Below are 22169 nucleotides of genomic sequence, written 5' to 3'. Positions count from 1 at the left end.
TCACTATAAATTTCAACTCCCAACTTTCATTAAATTATCGTTTAACGTTTTTCCAGTCACGCGCCATTCTTTTCTCGACAGTAATACCAGAATCAATTAAACTGTCTTGATTTTCTGAGTGTTCACCATCATCTGGATTATTTCGTTTTATCCACTTATCTATATTATGGGATTAAAAACAAAATATATTTAAACACTTGAAAGTTGCACAATGAAAATATGTTTGCAAGCGCATGAACAACAACGCACACTCGATAACAAACATCTAAACCAGTCTGATGCTACGACATGGGCGGAGGCTGGGGCAGTGATGAAACGCGCGACATTAGCGATGACGTGAGATAGTGCAGTTGCTGATTACCAAATTTGCGACAACAATAAATGATGGTAAAAGTTGATTCCTAAACTGGCCACAATTGTGCTATCCACTGGCCACATGTGGCCATGGAGTCGCTTATCCCTGTCTTAGAGTGTCTTTGATTTTACTTTTACTTTAGCAAAAGCGCTTAGAGGTTTGTTTTATGAGCTGCAATATTGATATGTGTAGACCATGTGATGTTGATGACTCATGAATAAGCCTCTACGTGGGCCACGACAAATTTTTTTCCTCTAAAGGTTACTCTTTTTCTAATCCCACGGTGAGACAGCGGTGGGGTTAAGGACTTACAACGCAACAATTTGAAATTCGATTCTCCGCACTGGACATAGCAAACAACCCAATGTGAATTTGATTCCAAGTATACAAACGATTCTTTTTATAAAAAAGTACAGAGGAAAGTGTTGTTGCATAAGCCTAAAAAGAGTTGAGTATTTATAAATGACTTATATTTGACAAATAATAAATATGAATTTCCATACAAGTTTGTTTGTTTTGAAGTTCGCGCAAAGCTACTTAAGAACTAGCTGCGTTAGCCGTCCCTAATTTAGCAGTGTAACATTAGAGGGAAGGCAGCTAGTCATTACCACCCACCGCCAACTCTTGGGCTACACTTTTTTCAACGAATAATGGGACTGACCGTCACATTATAACTCCCCCACGGCTGAAAGGGCGAACATGTTTGGTGCAGCGTGGATTCAAACCAGCGACCCTCGGATTACGAGTCGAACGCCTTAACCTGTCTGGTCATGCCGGATCGTTCCATACAAACATCTATGAAATATCCATGAAGAAATCCGTTACTGCGGTATCGAATTGACAACTTTTCAGCAGTTTTTCAATCTAAAATATATGTTTATTCTCAAATTTATAGCTTTTAGCCTATTTTTTAGCAAAAGTAAAGTAATATAAAGTATGAGAATAAAAATGATTTTATAAGTTTTAAAGGTTTCACTAGGAAGACTGTACATAATTGAACCAATTCTCTATATAATATTTTCCCATTTTAAATAATTTCTTATAAACACCCTCATTCACAAATACTTACGCACATACAGCGTTGGGTTGCTTGTTGGATTTCGTTATTTTACAGTATTTGTAGTGCATAGTAAGAGGGAATTCCGACATTTTGATATCAAAATTAGAAAAAAAACAACAACTTTATTCTCCAGATAACAATAAAACAAACTTTTATTTCAGCCAACATTTCACAATTGCAGCTTCATCAAGACCCTTTCACTCTGTATGAATGTTTAATTTCACGTAAAGCTATTCGAGGGATATCTGGGTTTACTGTTCCTAATTCTGAAGTAATAGACTAGAGGGAAGTCAATACCACCCACCGCCAATAATTTGGCTATCATATACAAAGGAATAATGGGATTAACCGTCGCATTAAAACGAACTTACGACTAAACGGTCTAGTATGTTTAGTGACGGGCTTCAATTTTACAACTCGCATACTGCGAGATGATCGCTTTACTTATCAGTCTAGAAAAGAGAGGAAATAAGTAGAAATAAAGGACACGCAATACATAAATTAAAACGAAAATATGAAAGAAAACTACCACGTTATGGATTAAAACAAATGTTCATCTACAGGTTTATATTAATACGTGTTTTAATTTTTTTACAGAAAACTACAGATAAAACGTAACCTTTATCAAGTGAATAATACTCAGACCTATGTACCAGATGTACTTCACAGGGTTACCAAGAGTATTCTGTTTTAAGAATAAATACAATTAAAATTAAGAGTAACAAATATTTCCTACTTCTTGCTAATGAAATTCATATGTCACACTATATTGTAGCCTACAGGGTGCATAGTTCTTCTCGTGACTCACGGCATGCGCACGTTTTAATGCTGTCACGACAGTGCAAACTACAACGTTGAGCATCCCTTATGTGACGCCATTTTAGTTTCTACTGACTGAAAGACATACAACACACTACTGTATAAAGGAGCGAGTGGCTAAAACATGTGACTCTTCCAGGCGGTCTTTAGCCGTCTTTCAGCTGTTTTCAACTCCAAAAAAGTAGCTATGTCCATCCACTTATGAGCTTTACTTAATAAAAGTGTTTATCGTGCGAGACGCTTAAAAATATACACGTATAAAAACTACAAGATAGAACAACTCTCCAACTAATTTCTATTAAAGTTCACTAACAATGGGGTAGAGAATGATAACTAAACTGCTCTTACGTTTCAATCACTGTTTCAGAATAACACAGGGTTAAACTACCGGAGGCCCGCCATGGCCAGGTACTTGGGGCGATTGACTCTTAGTCTGAAAGTCGTGGTTTGAATCCTCGTAACATCAAACATGCTCACCCTTTCAGCAGTGGGGCGTTATAATATAACGGTCAATCCCACTATTCGTAGATAAAAGAGTAGCCCAAGAATTGGCTGTTGGTGGTGATGACTAGTTTCCTTCCCTCTACTCTTACACTGTTAAATTAAGGACAGCTAGCGCAGATAGCCATCATGTAGCTTTGCGCGAAATTCAAAACAAACAAACTACAGGAAAGATCGGCCATAATATGCTCCTCCAATAAGTGCAAGGACTAGCACAGGCAAGTGTGTTTCGTGAAACTGATACCTTATGACAAGAAATACATTTACAACGGCTCAAAAACAGCGCGTAATTTTCATTCAGAAATAACCAAGACAACATTAGAATGTTTAAAAAACGATATGCAGAGGAAGTGTATATGCAAAAATAAACAGAAACTAGGCAATAACGTTTCACTTTGGAACAAAGAAATCACTATATTAACTTCAAAATACAGAACAATTACAAACGGCATGGGACAGCAACAATTACAAGTTCATACAACTGGTCAGGACAAGCGATCCTAGAGATCAAAATCTGTTTAAGAGCGAATGAAAACAAAGGTTGTTTAGAAAAAAAAAAAAAAGTACTGACTTCGCTTGAAACTATATTTAAGTTCAAGTCTACCAGTGCTTCCCAGAATGCCACATCAAGAGACCAGTTTCATAACAGAAATGGGAAATCAAAGTTTCTGGTGTGTTATTTCTGCACATGGCCATACCGCTAAATATCATAAAAAAGATAGTTAAAGCCTTATACAGTGTATTGGTCCCACAAAGAGGTAGTCAAATCTGTAATACTCCTGACCATAAATGACTGTCTTAGGGGTCGTAGAGGTCGGTTTTAGCATAATTCACAGCTGGGATTTTCCCTGTTCACACACAAAAAAAGTTTAAACACAAAATAAACCTTTAATAAAATTTGGAAAATGATCAGAATGTAACTGAATAAAGATATATTAAATGTATTCATTTTTCTTAAGTTATTAAAAGGCTTCATACAAATTATTTGCATATTTAAAGCTAATATTCATTATAATATCATATAGAATAGCTGAAAGTTCAAATTACATTGAACCAATACGCATATTTGCTGACCCGGCATGGCCAAGCGTGTTAAGGCGTGCGATTCGTAATCTGAGGGTCGCGAGTTCGCATCCCCGTGGCGCCAAACATGCTCGCCCTTTCAGCCGTGGGGGCGTTATAATGTGACGGTCAATCCCACTATTCGTTGGTAAAAGAGTAGCCCAAGAGTTGGCTGTAGGTGGTGATAACTAGCTGCCTTCCCTCTAGTCTTACACTGCTAAAAATTAGGGACGGCTAGCACAGATAGCCCTCGAGTAGCTTTGTGCGAATTTCAAAAAACAAACAAGCATATTTGCTTTTTTTATTATTCACAGCGCTGAGAGTTCACTTCCTTGTTTTAGAACAGAGCTAAATTTGGTTATCTCCTGGAATCGAACCCCGAATTTTAGTTTTGCGAGTAAATTTATTACTGTTCGACCGGAAAACCAAAATTAAGAAAATGAAATTTGAAATTCTAAACTATAGTAACATTAATAAAAACAGTTCATTTTGCGATTTAAAAGCAGAAAACAAAAGGTCAAGCAAAACTTTAAAACTAATCAACTGGTCCTGTAGTTAAAATAATTAGAATAGAAATACGTACAAAGCAGTTACTTCTCCTTCGCACGAACAAATCGGAATAGTGATATACAATAAGCAAAGCCGCGGGTATGCACAACCCAATGAGCTAATAAGTCCTCTATATATGAGTACAGTCTACAAATTTTAAATTCCACGTCTTGTGGTAACATGCGCAAAAATTTACATATTTTAAACTTCCATCAGTACAAAAGTAGCTACATAAATAAAACTTGCCCTACAATATTTACATCAAAACAACTAACTTTAGTAATGTTTTGTATGGAAAGAATAAAACATCAAACACTACAAGTTTTGTAACGAGCCATTTCTATTCACTTAAGGTCAATGTACACACTTACACAAAGGAAAACGTGAAAACAAGCTAGTTTTAGGATTTATTGCCTGGAACGTAGGCAGCACAAAGTACAAAAGACCTCTGCGAATACAGGATGTACACAGCGCTGGGAATGTACTTTCAATTAAAGGCTTTTCAGTTCGTACGTCGCAAAAAAACAACCTAAAGAACGGAACAAAGTGAAAACCAATCCTTTTAAGTTACACAATAACCCTTAGAAAATATCAATAATTTAACTCTTAAATTTACAAACTTATATACAAACAACTCTTTCGGTACCAGGTTTATTTTTAGATACATTCAGAAACACACGCGATGTTCTATAACCGTTATCCCTTACTACCTGTCATATCACCATGTTATTTTGTTCAGAGATAACTGCAGGTTCTAAGAAATATTGAGCGAAACATTAACTCACGCAATTATTTCCAACATATGCTAATTATAGAATTACTCATGTTATTGCGTACCTGTTTCCATTCCTAATATCACACGTTTTAAGATTAAAACAAAGGAAATATATGGTTCTTAATACCACACTGTTTAAACTTACCACATATCTTACGGTGGCAATGTTTTATGGTATAATATGTATGTGACTGTTGCAAGGAAACAAACAAATCTCAAAATTACAGATCTATGTTTATAATACATTATTTCTAATGTAAGAACCTCTCCAATGTTAAATATATTACTTTTCTTTTCAGATTTAAAATTATAGTATGATTCTGATGAAATTGTCTTGAATTTATACAACATCAGACTTAATTCGTACCATGATACACAGAAATCCTTTTATGGGCCTTTGTTTTCTGCAGCTTTACATCATCAGCTTTTACATCATATTTTAGCAAACAAATGTGGCATGTTCCCTCTAATGGTTTATGTCTGGTTAGTTTGATTATCCCTCATGTGATATAATTATTGCAGAGATTTAGCACACGTACAGATCGAATTATCCCATAATTCCTGCTTGACGTGTACAAGTTTTAACTAGCTTTACAGACTACATCAGACTGTGACTAATTCATACAAATGTGTAACGTGTTCAAATGATCACAGATCAAGTACCTCTAATACGTTCTTTTTTATTTCACAGAAGTATGTAGCTGACATGCTTATAATTCACGCAAATATCCTTCTCAGATGTTCACAATTCGCGCTGTCTTTACGTGAGGCATTACATGATGCCCTCGTGATTACATCAATATCATTTGCTTTACTAATTTATGTTAATTTTCTGTTTTTAATTTGTTTCTGCACTCAGTACTCTATACTGCCAAAACTCGTGGACGCCATATTTACAGTATTCTCACCTAAAGTCTGCACTTCAACAGAACTGGGATGCATGAGTAAAATGAATATTTCTGAAAGGAAACTCTACTTAGATTCGCGCGTGTAATATATTTAAATACTTCAGAGACTTATTAACTCTTATTAAAGGCTAGAAGAATTTTAGAATAGGGACCTCGCAAACACTCAATCCTATCTTTCCCTGTAATTTGCTTTTCTCTTCAATGCTCAAGTTTCACCAACACTAAGCTAGCGTTCGAATTTCCTTATTTGGAAGGGAGACCAGTCAGCATCCTTTGGCACTTAGCCCAATCCTTCTACATCTGTTGCTGCATGAAACCTCGCCTGGTACACGCTTCACGTGACAGAATGGCAGCCCGCCAAGAAACCTGAGAGAGCAAACTCTTGTGTTGGTGTCGATTTTTAATGATTGGAAAATCTAATTTTCTTTAGACTAATATTCTTCTATACAGAACAACACCATCCCGTAGATTATTGCAACCACCCTTTGAGAAAAGGTGCAGGTAAACACACTTCGAACATTACAACACAGAATATTTAAATCTCAAGATATACTAGCAACTTAAGATAAAAAGAAAATATTGGCTCTGTCCCAATGTAAACTCCCTCCCTCTTGTTTTCATCAAAAAAAAAAAAGTACAAGTTACATACACTAAAGATGTTCCTACAATTCTTTTCTGTAAAGACGAAAGAGACAAATAAAAGATTTATAAAATTGAAAAAGTAAATAATATCATTGTTTTCTCTGCGTGGCTTAAATGATAAAGATTTTATACAAATGTTAAAAAACTGAAGGAGATAATACTAATGCCAAAAAGTCAATCACAAAATTCATAATATTAAACGACCTACGAGTACGTACTTCCATATCAGTTTGTTTGTTTCTTTAAAATTAAGAGCAAAGCTGCAAAATGGGCTCTATGTGCTCTGCCCACCACAGGTATCGAAACCCGATTGCTAGCGGTACGATTCCGCAGATATTTCGCTGTGCCACTATCAGTCAAACGTTATTCACCTCTAACATAATAAAATAAAATACTTGAACGACTCAGAAAAATCGATTGAAGCCAATAATTTCTTAAACTGTTGATCGATAAAATGAAACACGGGTGTGAGAATCTGCGTTGCGTTTTGAAACTTGCAACACTGTACTCTAATGAGAAACTTGCTGTCTCAAATGTTAAACCCATTTTATACATAAAAACGTTTTGTGCAAGTTTAAAAAACTATCTAGAAAAATTCTGAAAACAAAGTAAAAATCTGTGAACAAATAGAGACTATATATAACACATTTGATTTGACAACAATAGTACCTGGACAACGTACTTACCGGGTCTAAATTTACATCAACAAAGTACTTATTGAGTTTACAATTACATCGACAGCGTATTTATCAAGTCTATGTCTACATATTTATAAAATAATACAATATATGATAGCTTCAAAAAGAAGTGTAAAAAAGACGATATTAATGAACGGAACCAATGAAATACTTTGTCAGTTATCATTCGGTAAAGCAATATATCCAGGTAGTTACTAGCACAGGATGTTTTTATATGATAACGAGTGTAGCATGTCTCCAGCTATCTATAAAGTTTGTGTAATAATAGATTTCTTGGTTAAATGCCACCCGCGTGTTTTTGCAACTTAAAATTTCTTGTAAGAAACTTATTGTCTTCAAAAAAAAAAAGAAAAGTACAGACATTATAAACAAAATTTTGGTAATTTATATTAATGTTTTTCGTAAGCCTTGAAATATTATACAATGAAACCGGACAAAAGAAAGGACACTTCCACAATAAGAATATTCGAACTATATATTCTTAACGACTTCTGATTATAAGTGGAGCTAAACAAATTGATAAGTTAGTCGCCAGGTTAGTTTTTACCCCCGCCCCCAGTGACACAGCGCTATGTATGCGGACTTACACTGCTAGAAACTGGATTTCGATACCCATTGTGGGCAGAGTACAGAAACCCCTGTTTTCACATGAAAACAGTACGAATCACGTCCTGTATAATTCTTTGTTTTTAAAGAGAAAACAGTTTGAGAAATTTCAAACTCTTCTAGTACGACACCCTGGCACCATCTTAGTAATCCTTCTCTGAACCCTTTCCAACAATTCAGTCTTTTCTGCAGTAAGGATCCCAAGACTGAACACAGTATCTCAAATGTGACCTAACCAGCGACCTATACATTGAAATTATAACCTATTTAGACTTGTATTCAAGATTTCTGCAGATAAATCATAATCTCCTATTCACCCTACCACTAGCAACAGCACATTACTTGGATGATTTTAGAGACTAATCAACTATTACAACAATATCCCTTTCTTTCATGTCACTGTTAACGTTATTTTCATCCAAATTATACTTATAATTCATATTAACCCACGTGCATTATCTTGCATTTATTATAATTAAAACTCATTTGCCATTGATTCGCCCAACTAACTAAATGATCTAAATCATTTTGTAAATCAGTAGTACCTTATTCACAGCTAGCAATATCCAAAACTTTAATATCAACTGTAAATTTATGTAATTTATTTAGTTAGAACAGAATTCCTACTAAAAACAGAGACACATTAATCGACCAACCAGAAATATGTACTTATGTGAATAACATATATAATTGAACTTTTATTGGTCGTGAAGATCATGTCACGTGACTAAAACATAAGTTTGTCTATCATTAATGTAAGTGCTGCATTAAAAAAAAAAAACTGTAAAAATACGGCAAATACCAGTTTGAAGAAAAACCAAACATTAATGGCCAAAACTGCAACTACCTCGTGATCATGTCTTGTAAGCAAAGCACAAAATTCACAGTAGTGTTGTGAACTCGAAAACAAATGGAAAGCCAAAATCTAAGGTAAGAAACTTTTTTTAAAGATAACCAAACCACTGTTTAGCGTTGTGAAAAATTTAAAATATTTATATGAACAACGCTTTTCACTTTGTGAAATACTGTATTGACGTCCGACAACTCATATAACGTGGTTCCATTACCAATCTTGGCCACCGCGATGAGTAGACAAGTCTGCTTTTTACAAAAGAGAAATAATTATAGTTGTTAGTGCGCGTTTCGGTTTAATTTATTAACACAAGTTATTCAATACACACTTTCAGTGGTATTACCAAATATTAAACCAGCAAATTGGGATGGTAGTGGCGTTGCTATCTCCATTCTAAAGTTTTATTTTAGTGATGGTTTAAATTTCTTACACTGAAAAGATTTGTCAAAATTCCTTCATGATACAGAAACTTAGGATGGCTGAAGGATGGGAATTACAGCAAAACCTTTAACAAGCGTCAGCTTCCACTGGAATATGTACATCAGTTTATGATCTATCTAAGTCATACCAATCAAAACAACGCGAACAATCATTTTTGTTCTTGGTATTATATAATGACGTTTGTTTTTAACACAGTGAGTAGACTTAAAAGGCGCATAAGACAAATAATTTTACCAGATGAATATTTGCAGATAGCAACAATGGATGATTTCATTCTTGTCTCTCAAACAATGCTTAATGAAACTGCATAAATAATAGTTACTTCATCTTATATTAATCTTTTATTATTCATGGTGTTTTAGTTGAATTAAACAAAAACAGAAGGTTGATAGCATTTTTATCCATTTAAATTTATAACGATATAGATAGCCATATCAACAACACAAGTTTTAGGGTTAGTGTAACTATCGATTCTGCAAATCGTTCATTTTGCTCTCTTGAAAATTTTCAGGAAATGAAAAAAAATGAAACTTATAAAGGCAGACGCACCTTTTCGACTTCCTTAATATGTCTATGAATGCGCAATTAGTCGATATTTGGACCATGGAATATTTCTGCCTTTACGACAATGACTTCCATAGTTACATAGCAACAAACATAGTTACATCTCCAACATGGATCAGATACTGTCATATAGTGTCTTAAGGTAACCATCTGTTGTCAGAATGCAGTTCAAGCAGTCAACTGTCAACAAAGTGTTTTAGTGAGCCCCGCCTGTAATCACTGGCAAGATGGGTGATGGCCTTTGTTCACACATAGTCTCATGTCAACTGTCAACCCAAATCACTTCGAAATAGTTGTTCCCATTCGCGACGAACAATACTAGATGAGCAAGACTGACATTTCTAGAATTTCTAACACGATCCTTTCACGCTCGTGTTACAACTGAACCAGACACTACAAAGATTGGCATAACAAAATCTGGACAGTAAGAGATTTTGTTTCGAGGTGTAACTTTCAAATATATTTCTGTCATGATTTTAATGTTATATACAGAGGTTAATACATTATTTCTAGGCGGGTTCGAACAACAAGAGCAACAATTTTAAATGGATATACACAGAAAACCCAAACATTGTCACCATGGGGCGTTACGTATATTCTACGTGGCTACCATTTAACTGAACAATGACCATCATAACTGGTATGGTGTGATAGATATCGGAAAAAAAGCTGCCCAGTAGTTGACCACTTCGGTCAAAATGTAACCTATACAAAAGCCAGTGTGCGTCACATCACGTCACGCTTGATTTCTCAAAATAGGAGGAATTATAAAAACCGAAATTAACTTATCCAAGTAGTTCGATTATTGTCTGTTCATTAAAATGTTAGTGACGGAGGCGTAAGCTGGCCGTGCGGGGAGGGTATGTGCCGTGAAACCTTATATGTGTAGTGAGTGTTGGTATAATAAGCCTAAAGTAGAGACACATAATGGTATCATCTAACCTAGAGCCAAGTGCATAAAATTTATCATGAAGGTTAAAATATCGATTCAATTTTAAAATTAAATTGTTTATGAATTAAGTTGTTTTATGTTATATGACCAGTGTTTTTAACAAAAACAAACTTATTAAATCAATAAAAACTAAATTAAAAATCAACAACTATTTTCTAGTTTGTTTGCTTTTTGTCCATATATTTCATTTTATACTTTTATTACATAGATTATCAACAATATTAGGTATACTTTCGTTGCTAGGTAACATGACATAACCCCCCGTTGTTGGAACATTGTGTTACCAAAACACACTGGCTCTGTATTTATTAGAACTTGTTAATCTAACTGATATTTACCAATAATTATTCTATGAATACGCCACGAATTCATTCCATGAAGGCCCGGCATGGCCTGGTGGTTAGGACGCTCGACTCGTAATCTGAAAGTCGCGGGTTCGAATCCTCGTCGCACCAAAAATGTTCGCTCTATCAGTCGTAGGGGAATTACAATGTGACGGTTAATTCCACTATTCGTTGGTAAAAGAGTAGCCCAAGAGTTGGCGGTGGGTGGTGATGACTAGCTGCTTTCTCTATAGCTTTAACACTGCTAAATTAGGAACGGCTAGCGTAGATAGACCTCGTGAAGCTCTGCGCGAAATTAAACAAAACGAACAACATTTCAAGAGTGACCTTAATTTTGATTGCCTCACAAAAAAAATACCGACGTTTGACCGCCTCAGCTGCGCTATTCTGCATCTTTATTGGTTATCCTCGATTTCGTAAAACTTACTTATTTCAGGTGGCAGTTAGCTGTAAAATGCGACGTTATAATATACCATATGGTGAGAGTGGTATTACCTGCCCCATTAATTTTGACAAGCTATACGCTAATATAACATTATTGTTTAGCTATATAATGAAGAATAAAGTTAGAACATTGCTTGTAATGTTCTATGATCTCACATACTGATAAAAAAGAAATATGTACCTTTTTACATACTTTACTGTGATCACACCAACTTGTTCAGAACAGGACTTAATTTAAAACTACAAACACTAGAGCTAATAACACACAACAACTTTAAACATGCCTGCAGCAAGACAAAATGTCAGTGGCTGAGTTTAATAGAGAGATTTGGGGTCATGCTCTAAAAATATCATATAGCTAGCTGGCTTAAGAAAAAAAAAAAAAAGAGTGATAGTCTTAATATGACCCAATGAGGAAAAGTAGCACAGCAAATGCTCTTATCTACCGTAATTATACGGGACATAGTACATGAATTATTAAAATCATCTCTTGGTTGCTGAATGTTAAATAGGTACCAGATAATTCCAAGCAGATAAATAGCATGGCTTCCGCAGACTTAAACGTTTATGTGGTTATGTTTGTTTGTTTTTGAATTTCGCACAAACATACACGAGGGTTTTCTGCGCTAGACGTCCATAATGTAGCAGTTTAAAACAAGAAAGAAGGCAGATAGTCACCACCACCCACCGCCAACTCTTAGGCTACTCTTTTACCAACAAATAGTGGAATTGTCAAATTATAACGCCCCCACGGCTTAAATGGGATGTTTGATGTGACAGAAATTCGATTCCACAACCCTCAAATTACGAATCGGACGCCCTAACCACCTGGTCATTCAGACTCCCCTTTTTTTTAACCAAATGAAACCACTAATGATCTGAAAATTGATGCACAAGATGAGGTCACGTCGTCACTTGACTTTATTGTAACAATTACATTTATGTATCATATTAATTTCGATATACAATCATTTGTATATTACAAACAAGATATTCTTTATTACCTACGTCATTTATAGTGTTTGTGCAACGAGTAAATTTCGACTAAGTTCCAAGGGACATTTTGTGCATGTGCGTAATAAGTGTGGCAGTGTATTTCATCTTCTTCAGTTATCTCCAAATATTACTCCGAACAAACGTGCACTACGTATTATATACACCTTCACAAATCTAATAGGTTTTAAGCACTTGTGGGGATCGTTTGGAAGTCTTCAACTAAACACGTGTCCCTAGGAGTTTTGTTATTCTAAGTGATTACCACAGTAAGTTACCAGTCTAAAACAGAAATTTTTATTCAACTGTGATACACGAGTTGGCAGACAAATTATGTTTATTTATATTCTGAAGAATAATAAAAGTAAATTATGACATTTACGAAGGCAAGATAATCAATAATACACAAATCTAACTTTTTTAAACATCTGTATGGAGCTTCTTATACACTTGAGTGATAGCGTCAAAGCTTTTTTTTTTTTCAAATACTCACAAAATTACCCTTAATTGTTCACGTCAAGCGAAGGTTAATGAAAGAAAACAGAAGTAATCCTAGTGCATACATTCGATTGAGTGAAAAAAACATAACTGGTGATACTAACTTTAAAATAATACTTGTTCTGCCAATTAAAATTTAAAATGTAGGGCAAATCAATTAAATGTGTTTAAAAGGAAACTAGTCATTTAATGGAGTAATGATTAAAAGTAAACTAGTCATTTAATGGAGTAATGATTAAAAGTTTGTTTGTTTGTTTTGGAATTTCGCACAAAGCTACTAGAGGGCTATCTGTGCTAGCCGTCCCTAATTTAGCAGTGTAAGACTAGAGGGAAGGCAGCTCTTGGGCTACTCTTTTACCAACGAATAGTGGGATTGACCGTCACATTATACACCCCCACGGCTGGGAGGGCAAGCATGTTTAGCGAGACGCGGGCGCGAACCCGCGAATTACGAGTCGCACGCCTTACGCGCTTGGCCATGCCAGGCCCATGATTAAAAGTAAACTTGTCATTTAATGGAGTAATGATTAAAAGTAAACTAGTCATTTAATGGAGTACTGATTAAAAGTAAACTAGTCACTTAATGGAGTAATGGTTAAAAGCAAACTAGTCATTTAATGGAGTAATGATTAAAAGTAAACTGGTCATTTAATGGAGTAATGATTAAAAGCAAACTGGTCACTTAATGGAGTAATGATTAAAAGTAAACTAGTCATTTAATGGAGTAATGATTAAAAGTAAACTTGTCATTAGTGGAGTAATGAGAAGATTTTAAAAGCTTATAATACATTTCTCATCGAGGTCTCCCCCTAAAGTGTGGAGAAACAATAACAATTCTTAAAAACACACTTAGTATTAGGAGTCAGTGAAAATAAATAAATACGCATCTTAATTACAATGTTCGATAGACGGGAAATGGTAAAACAAAACTTCCAAATCGTGTTTTAATTTTGTATACGGGAATAAAATGTCCTGTACGAAATAGTTAAGATAATAGCCAGTCTTTCAGTGTATATTTCTCCTACCCTAAAGCACTTATCTAACTGTTAACCTCTCCATAGCTAAAAGTAATCTTAATTTGATGATGAAGAGCCCTTGTGGACGACAAAAATTGAGAATAACTCCTTTTAGAATACTGGTTGATAGTGTTCTCATGGGGAAGCCCTTGGGTCACCAGCACGTGATCCATACATTCTCCAGTGCCTTTCCAGCTGGCTTGGTTTGGCATCAATCCAAGTTAATGCTAAGCTTCGGGAGCGGATGTTTAGATGGCCAGCTGCGAAAACCCTCACTGATTTCCATCTTCACAGAAAAATGATGTTCCTGGCTTTCTTTTGATTTTGCTATGTATTGCAGTTATAATCAATAGCATTTTAATATGATGTTTCTTCGTACTAGTATGTAATTTCAGCAGAACACATTCACACAAAATATACGTCAAGTTGAATACACAATAATTGTTAATACTGTCATTACATCTTTGTCTGAATTGTATACTATTCAGACAAAAAATATATATACTGTATGATCCTGGTCAAGAAAGTTTAAGATAAATGCCACAAGGCTAAATCCTTAAAAGTATTATTAAAAACACGAATAAGTTGGATTGAAATGATGGTTGAATTGAAATGAAAGTTACCTTAAGTTTAAATTAAACGTTAAAAGACCTAAGTAAAATAGTTAAATTTTACTACAACCAGCTGAAGGTGCCCATTAAAGAAGCAAAAATTGTATAAAGGTAATGTTACGTAATTTTCCCATTCTTTATTTTGGTACTAAATCCCTAATGATCTCATTACATGTTAATTGCATATCCTGCTTTGTTGAAGGCAATAAGTTACTTATTTAAATGATTTGTATTTTAAATTCTAATCAAAGGTCTATAAAAAAGCAAAAATGTGCCCTATTTTAGAGTCGTTTTATACCTCTTCTCAAGGAAATTCCTAAAGGAAAATAGTCCAAGTACTTGTCTGACAGTTTCCAGTTACTATACAAAAAATAATGGTAATAGAAGTAGCCAACTCTGGGTGATGCAAGCCAAAAGTCTATAAAAAAAATGGAAGTTTGCCCCTTTCGTTTTGGTTTTTTAACCTCCTTCTCGAGCAAAAATCTTAAAACAAGATATCCCGTGTACACTATCGGACAGTTTTCAGTTACCAAACCAAATATTACGGTTATCGAGCAAATCATTTCTTTGTAGCGAATGCTAATACGCGCGCATACATACACAAACACACATTATGGATCCTCTTTAAAGTGTGTTTTTATACCAAACCCACATCGGATATCTGCTGTGTCCATCGAAGGAAATCAAACCCCTGATTTTAGCGTTGTAAATCCGTAGACTCCCCGCTGATCTAACAGGGGACCCTCTTTAATGTTTAAAGTTCACGCAAAGCTACTCAAGGGCTATCTGCGCTAGCCCTCCCTAATTTAGCAGTGTAAGACTAGAGGGAAGGCAGCTAGTCATCACCACCCACCGCCAACTCTTGGGCTACTCTTTTACCAACGCATAGTGAAATTGACCGAACATTATAACGCCCCCACGGCTAAAAGGACGAGTATGTTTGGCGCGACGGGGATGCGAACCCGCGACACTCGGAGTACGAGTCGAGTGCCATAACCACTTGGCCATGCCGGGCACCTCTTTAAAGTAAGATAATTATACACCACTAGCCGTGAACAGCAAAGTATTTGCAGTAGTTTACATGCCTTTAGCTTAAATTTTCCACATTCTGCCATTTACAGGTATGCCAGTTAAGCTACGCATTCTTTCAGGCTTTATGTGTCAGATAGATAAACCCTAGCTAGATTGGTAAAATTTTACGTCGTCAGATAAACAAATTCACGTAGACGTAGCTTTATTCAATAAAACAGTTATGATTATTCAGTGTGTGACATAGTTTTACGAGTTAAATAAATTCAGGCATGGCTCAGTAGTAAGTCTAAAAGCTTATAACGCTAAATAATAGGCTTAGATACCTCCAGTGGTTAGAACCGAGGCAGCCCAAAACTGAATATATAAACCATTGTAAACATTTTTAGTGTGTATTTCGAGTCCTCTGAAAATGTCCCTATGCAATATCTTTTCCACCATGCTGTTATAAAACATTAAACATGATAAGTTTCAGTTTGAAAGAAATAATAAACTGTAAAAACGTTACGAGGAGATTTTGCTTCGCACAAATTATTTATATATTCCATGTGTTTGGTCGAGGAAACAGATTGCACAAAAGAAAACAAGTTTATTCTAACGGACATAGCGTGTATGTCAGTATCTATGTATGCAACCAAAACTCCTTGAATGACACCACAAACGAATATCCATAAAACGTTCGCACTTCTAGCTTTCAAGATTCAAACAATCAGAAAAAATTACTGTGGTACTGGGAACAACAATTTCTTTGTAATATAACAGAAGTTTAAACAAAGATACTCGCCTCACAACAATAACACGAATATCACTAGGGTTTGATTATATCTTTACTGATGGAATTTTTAAATGTAATTCTGAGAAATTATAGTTCTTAAAACTATTTTTTTTCAATAAAGGATAAAAGTTTTAATATATAAAAACGTTACACATTATGTGAGTAAAACTTGTGAAAATTTTAAGTTCTGTACATTGAACCATTCTGATGCAATGAATTATGTACAACTAAAGATCACTGTCTGTACAATTTTCCTGTATGGTAGTTACCAAAAATAAAATATTTTTTTTAGAAAATGTTCACTTTTTTAATTTATTTTTTAATAAGGTATGAATACTGCGATTAGACAAACAGCCGCACTTGGGTCGAAATTTCTGCTAGTTATAATAAACCGTTTTTTCACAATATATAAGCTAACAGTTTTAACATTCATCACAGTAATATATATATATATATATATACATATACGTGTGTGTGTGCGCGCACGCTATAAAAAAAAAAAATCCGCTGCAGATTGGGCGTCGGAAATAGACTACAATCACGCAAAGAACGTACCGTTATCCCATGTTCTTTATTTCTCGAACAACATTCAGTTGCAAGCGTTCATTGAAGCAAAGGAAAAAGGATTTTATCTGCAACCTAAGTTAAAACACTATCCCAATCCCTGGCTTTGGCCCTTTGTCTTAATAACGAAGTACTTTTCACTCTTAGTTTTTTACGTGGTTTAAAAGACTCACGCGCCTGACAGGAAATCATCCTTTCTTGATATGGTTTGTATTCTCAAGCACGAAACACCAGTACACTTAGGTCACTTGAAAACAGATACAGGTTGCAGACTCGTAGTCGCACAAGATTGCTGTCATAGCGACAACATTGTGGACTCTCCTCTACATTCAGAATAGTGTGTCTGAAAACTTCTTTTGGTAAAATTTAATTTCACTCGAATATTACAAAAGTATAATTTTTCAGAAACGTAACCTTCAATAGAAAAAACATAGAAGCATGTCCAACAAACAACTCGATGTCACATTATTCAGTTTATCCAAGAATTCGGTGTCATGTTATTCAGTTTATCCAACAACTCGTTATCACATTATTCATTTTATCCAACAACTCGTTATCACGTTAATTAGTTTATCCACGAATTCGGTGTCATGTTATTCAGTTTGTCCAACAACTTGGTGTCACATTATTCGGTTTATTCAAAAACTCGGTGTCACGCTATTCAGTTTATCCAACAACTCGATGCCACATTATTCAATTTATCCAACGACTCGAGTTTCACTTTATTCAGTTTACTCAACAATTCAGTATCACGTTATTCAGTTTATCAAACAACTCGATGAAGCAAGAAACAACATTTTAACAAAGACGAAAGTATTTTTTTAGAAAAGAGACCCAACAAAAACACGCTTGAATGAAATATTAATCCTCTAGTACTAATAAAAAAGCTTCTCTTTTTGACATATTTGGTTAAAGATTACAAATAATGCTTAACCTAAGATTTTAAAATAATAATCGCGATTGCTGTCGAATATGAATTCGCTGTTTCTTCTGATATGAAGCTATATTTGTATCGTTTATTTTGCTACATTTCGTGAAAAGCTAGACGGGAACTACTTGCATTAATAGTTTCTACTCTGAAGTAACAGACTAGAAGGAAGGTACCAGTTCAATACCACCCACTAATAACTCTTAAGCTACTCTTTACTAACGAATAGTGAAATTGACAGAGACATTATATCGTCCCCAACGCCTGAAAGGACGAGTATGTTCGTACGAGTACCAATTCCTCTACCAACTGATTGTGGATCGAGCATTCTAACCACCATGCTTGACCAAACCCTGGCATATGTGTAATAACATTGAACCATTACGTATTTAATAATAAATATATTACTAAAATATTACTCTATTTTCTCTTTCCGTCAGTAACTAAATAAAACATTGTTTCAGTACTGATGCATTTATCGTTCACATTTATTTACAATAACTATTACTGCGATTTAAGGGATTTTTTTTAAATTCAGAAAAAATAAAAAGCATATTTTATAAAGATATTTTTAACACACTTTTCTTTTAAAATTTCGCGCAAAGTTTCAAGAGAGTTATCTGCGCTAGCCGTCCTTAAGTTAGCAGTGAAAGACTAGAAGGAAGGCAGTTAGTCATCAAAACCCACCACCGACGTTTGGGCTACTCTTTTACCAAAGAATAGTGAGACTCCCTGTCTCATTATAATGCCTCCACAGCTGAAAGGGCGAGCATGTTTGGTGCGACGGGGATTCAAACTCGCAACCCTCTCATACATTAATTGTAGTGCTTAAAGAAACTCTTTAGCCCCAATAAATGATATGCCTAATAAATTTTTCTATAAATAAGTGAACGAAACAGAACACTTCAACATGTAACTTTAAAATAGGACACTCAAGAGCCATCGCATTTTTTTATGATTTTACAATTTCACGTTAATTATGCATTTCGTACACAACTCTCTGAAAACTAATTAATTCCTATAAAGTCCCCCGCTGATATAGCGGTAAGTCTTCGGATTTACAACACTAAAATCAGGGGATCGATTCCTTTCGGTGGACGCAGCAGATAGCCCGATGTGGCTCTGCTATAAGAAAACATACAATTCCTATAAAATACTTACATCAAACATTCGCGATAACTAGTAAGTATAAACGTGTCATGAATAACTTTACCTTCACCTTGCAATGAGCGTTTGCAAAACGATATTTCAAATTCAGGTATATTTTATATGTTTATTGTTAATCACAAAGCTACATAATGAGCTATCTGTGCTATTCTCACCACGGGTATCGAAATCCGATTTCTAGCGTTGTAAGTCCCCAGAAATACCGCTGTGCCACTGGAGTAAATTTTACTTTAAAACACTTGTGAATAAAGAAGAAATACTTTTCACAAGCACATTTTGCTGTATTTTTATGCTGCACATTTTTTTACATAGCGTTCCTTAAATTTGATTTGATAGTCTAAAGCAGAGGTTGACAACTCCATGGCCACAGAATATTATTGAACATTATTTTCTAGAAAATAATAAGGACATATGATTTCTCTGATGCTAAGCATGACCTCTATGTAAACTGGATAAAAAAATTTGAATCACGTTTCTCCGAATTTAAAAATTTGAAATTAATATTTGAATTTTTGCATGATCAATTTCAATTTGACTGAGGAAATTACGCGCTCCACTAGTACAGCGGTAAGTCTCTGGATTTACAACACTAAAATCAGGGGTTCGATTCCCCTCGGTGGGCTCCGCAGATAGCCTAATGTGGCTTTGCTATAAGAAAAACACACACTTAGGAAATTTAAGTAAGGAAATTACATCTTTTTTGTCTTTGGATAAGTGTCGATTTGAAGAAGAGCTATTGCTTCTCATTACAAGAGTAGCTGGCATTTACTATGACACGAGTAATAATCAATTTATTTATTTTTCAATTTCTCGTAATTCACATGTGACCAATTTTATCTTGACGTTAAAACAAAACAAAAATATCAGAAATGACCAACTTCATACGAACAAACAAAACTTTAACACCGACTGAAAACAAAGCTTGCACTATCTGCCTCTAATCTACGCTTAATCTGAAACATTTCTATTCAGAAAAGTGCATGCAAAACTGTTAATCCTAGGGTCCATGGTTCGCAAGTTATTTAATTACAATTTACTCTTTGGGTTTGTGGGCAACTTTCACATCATCTATTCTATCATAACAGCCCAACCGCTGGCAGTGAACGCTGTTAACTTGTTGCCTTCCCTCTAGTAAATTAGTAAAAAGGAGAAACTAACATAGAGATTACTTGTGTAATATTGCGAGGACACTGGAAATAAATAAATAAACTTATTCATCTTAACACAAGTTCTAAGAGCTTGCAATCAGTTACGGCTATCAACCAAAACTGATTTTCTATACTCCCATTTATTCCAACCGTACTTCGCTTCACTCCAACCAGCTGACTGATGTACAGAATGATTAAAAAACGTCTGTTCCTCGATGAGTATGTTTCCCACAAATGAATAAACACAAACACGTCGGCGCAACAGGTTGTCGAAAAGACTCAGTAGTTTTTAAACAAAAGCTCACGTGCAAATACTTACATCGACAAACACAACCAACGGGCCTTGTTTTTCCAGTTTGAGCGACAAACGTATTGTGGTAAGGTGGGGACTCCAATATTCTACTCCAGGTTAAGTCCTCTGTTATCCAATTCTGTGTAAAATAAAGGTTGCTTATTATAATTTCTCAACGTTTACAAAAATATTAATAAATAAAACTTTTACCAGAGACAGTTAAGTAGCAGTAATTCAATCATAATATCAAGTTTATTTTCTTTTTACTCTCATAATATACCTCAATTTCATGGGATTATTAGTAAAAAAATAACATCAAAACGCTTACCTCACATACAATGTATTTCTTTTTTTATATAAAGTTGTAGTCTTGTTAGCACCATAATGAACTCAAGAATATCCTCGAAACCTGACTTCATTATGTTTTATCCTTCAAAATATAGCATTTATCATGAACAGTGGTTCCCAACCTTTTTTATGCCCTGCACCCCTAAAAAATGTTAATATGTTCTCCCACCCCTCACAGTAATTATTGTGAAGGTGAAGGTGGCCAAAACAAATGTTATCTCGCACCCCTGGTTGGGAACCACTGATCTAGAGCATATCTTCTGATGTTTATCCTTCAAAAAGCGTAAAGGTGTTTATGTGCCAACATCATTAGATACCATATTATATTTTCTAATATACTAACTCCTCTAGTATTTATTTGCTAACCCATTAAACTTCTAGGTTTTCTTTGTAAAAGTAAACATCGAGTAGGTTTCTGCATTTCTTTTTTAAATCCTATACAAGGTTTTAGAAAGAATAGTTATCTGTAGTTGTTTATCTTCACAATCAAGCCTTCATATATAACTCTTACTAGTTATACCACTCGTCGTCAGGTTATTAAAACTATTGTTTTTACAGATATTCATTGAAGTTCTAATGTTTATTCGTTAATTTATGGCAGTAGTTCACTAGTAATTAGAATAGATGGAGAATAAATATATCATGTACCAAAGACATAAGGCCAAATGCAATACCATGTTTCTTTAATTATGTCCATACAGTTTTGCCAGACATTTGTATCAGAAAACAGAAAAATGATGAATAAATAAATATGCAGTCAGATGGACTAACAAACGATATGATGACATTTCTGTGTATTTCTTTGCCTTGGGGCATTCTTTAAAGATCCTTCCCAATTTTTCTCACAGAAAACCCTTTTCGCTACCCAAGATGAAATTACGTGAACTCCATCTATTATATCATTGAAACTCCCTAAAGCGAGCTTAGGTTTTGGTTTTACTTCAGAGCATCCTGAAACTAAATACATAATAAGTAAGCAAGTAAAGACGACGAGTGTTCTTTCTGATTTAAAGCATGCGGCTTAAGACTGAGTAACACGAAATATACACTATGTGCCCGTCAAAAATAAATCCTGCACGGTACGGGAATAACCTCAGAGTTGGAATCTTAAAAATAACCTGTCACCATAACTGTTCACTCGTGGCTAACAGTAACTGGCTAGCTGGAATTAGAAATTCTAAAGTGAAACCTTCCAAAATTAACTGCAAATCTAAACAACTTGGTATA

General features: G+C 34.8%; 1 protein-coding gene across 12 annotated transcripts in view; it reads right to left on the bottom strand.

Annotated features, from left to right (window-relative positions):
* The window catches only part of LOC143249504 (myocyte-specific enhancer factor 2C-like), a 161791-nt gene that overhangs the window by 56413 nt on the left and 83209 nt on the right, over nucleotides 1-22169 (bottom strand). For 10 of the 12 annotated variants that reach the window (XM_076499465.1, XM_076499457.1, XM_076499452.1 and 7 more), the window contains one exon: nucleotides 20622-20733. The gene's annotated coding sequence lies outside the window, so the exon portion shown is untranslated. Of the gene's footprint in view, nucleotides 1-20621; nucleotides 20734-20922; nucleotides 22117-22169 lie in introns of those variants that run through there. The other 2 variants (XM_076499462.1, XM_076499455.1) reach the window with 2 other exon arrangements.

Source organism: Tachypleus tridentatus, chromosome 4, assembly GCF_004210375.1.
Source record: "Tachypleus tridentatus isolate NWPU-2018 chromosome 4, ASM421037v1, whole genome shotgun sequence".
NCBI classification, from domain to species: Eukaryota; Metazoa; Arthropoda; class Merostomata; order Xiphosura; family Limulidae; genus Tachypleus; species Tachypleus tridentatus.
Note: the sequence above shows the minus strand (reverse complement) of the source record. Positions and strands in the feature narration are given on the sequence as shown.